Source organism: Panthera uncia, chromosome X, assembly GCF_023721935.1.
Source record: "Panthera uncia isolate 11264 chromosome X, Puncia_PCG_1.0, whole genome shotgun sequence".
Lineage (NCBI taxonomy): Eukaryota > Metazoa > Chordata > Mammalia > Carnivora > Felidae > Panthera > Panthera uncia.
This window is the reverse complement of record NC_064817.1, coordinates 42,737,287-42,739,647: the sequence shown is the minus strand read 5'-3', so window position 1 is coordinate 42,739,647 and position 2,361 is coordinate 42,737,287.

Below are 2,361 nucleotides of genomic sequence, written 5' to 3'. Positions count from 1 at the left end.
GAGCTCAGTGAATCTTTTCCTCCAGAGAAATATCTTTTATTTTATTTTATTTTTTAAAAATTTTATTTAAATTCTAATTAGTTAATATACAGTGCAATATTGGTTTCAAGAGTAGAATTCAGTGATTCATCATTTACATACAACACCCAGTGCTCATCCTAACAAATGCCCTTCTTAATACCCATCACACATCTAGCCCATTCCCTAGCCACCTCCTTCCATCAACCCTCAGTTTGTTCTCTCTTATGGTTTGTTTCCCTCCCTCTTTTTTCCCCACTTCCAATATGTTCATCTGTTTTGTTTCTTAAATTCCACATATGAATGAAATCATATGGTATTTGTCTTTCTCTGACCAACTTATTTCACTTAGCATAATATACTCTAGCTCCATCCACATCATTACAAGTGGCAACATTTCATTATTTTTGATTGCTGAGTAGTATTCCATTGTGTAATATATTAATATATAGTCATATTGATATGACTATATATTAATAATATATTTATTATATATAATTATTAATATATGATAATATAATTATAATATAATAAAATGATATGATATATAATTATATATTGATATGTATTAATATTAATATATATATACATATATGTGTGTGTATATATATATATATATATTACACACACCATGTCTTCTTTATCCATTCATCAGTTCATGGAAATTTGGGATCTCTCCATAGTTTGGCGATTGATGATAATGTTGTTATAAACATTTGGGTGCATGTGCCCCTTCAAATCAGTAGTTTTATATCCTTTGGGTAAGTACCTAGCAGTGCAATTGCTGGGTCATAGGGTAGTTCTATTTTTAACTTTTGAGGAACCTCCATACCATTCTCCAGAGTGGCTGCACAAGTTTGCATTCCCACCAACAGTAAATAAGAGGGTTTCCCTTTCTCCACATCCTCACCAACATTTGTTGTTTCCTGTGTTGTTTCCTGTGTTGTAACATTTAGTAATTCTGACATTTGTGAGGTAATATCTCATTGTAGTTTTGATTTGTACTTCCCTGATGAAGAGTGATGTTGAGCATCTTTTCATGTGTCTGTTAGCCATCTGGATGTCTTCTTTGGAAAAAATGTCTGTTCATGTCTTCTGCCCAATTAGAATCACAATTAGATAACACTACACAGCTATCAGACTATGAGAATTTTAAAAAGACTGACCACACTGAGTGTAGGCAAAAATATAAAGCAACTGGAAATCTTATACATTGGTGATGGAAATGCAAAATGATACCACCACTTTGGAAACTATTCTGGCAGTTTCTTACAAAATTAAACATGTGTCTACTATATGACCCAGCCAATCACCTCCTTAGGTATTCACTCACAAGAAATGAAAGCATATACCCATTTAAAGATATACAAAGATAGCCACACTAGTTTTATTCATAATATCTAAAAATTGGAAAGAACACAAATGTCTTTCAACAGGTAAATAGATAAATCTTGGTATATAAATTTACTACTACTCATCAATAAAAGCTGTAAATTCTTGATACATGTAACAACATGAATAAATCCCAAAATATTTATGCTGAATCAAAGAAGACAAAACAAAAAGTATACTTACTATATGATTCCATTTATATAAAATTTTAGAAAATTCAAACTAATCTGTAGTGACAAACTACAGATGATTGATTGCCCAGGAACAGGGCAGGAGGATGGGAAAGAAAGGAGGGAGGAATTCTAATTAGACAGGAGGAAAATTTTGATTGTGGTGATGGTTTATGGGTGTATACTTATGTCAAAATATATCAAACTGTGTACTTTAAATATATATAGTTTGTTGTATCTGAAATTATACTTCAATAAAATTGGGGTATTCTTTTGATAGAAATTGGTAAATCAACTATAAAATTTATTTAAAAAATTACAAAAAGCTAGAATAGCCAAAAACAACTTTGAAGAAGAAGAAACTGTCCTCAAAACTTAGTGTAAACTAATAATAATCAAGATAGTGTGGTACTGACTCTTGGATATTCAATATAATAGAACAGAGAGTCCAGAAATACACATACATGGTTGATTGGTTTCTAACAAAACTATAAAGGCAATTAATTCAATGGGAAAAGGTTAGTCTTTTCAACAAATGGTCCTGGAACCAGTGGTTACCTATATACCAAAATTCAAACTTAATGTTGATCTATACCTTATATCCCAAAATTCAAACTTAATGTTGATCTATACCTTAACAATACCCCAAAATTAACTCAAAATAGATTAAAAAACTAAATGTAACTGTTAAAACTATAAAATTTCTAGAAGGAAAATATGAGAAAATCTTTGTGATCTTGAGTTAGTAAATGATTTCCCAGATATACTAAAAACATGATCC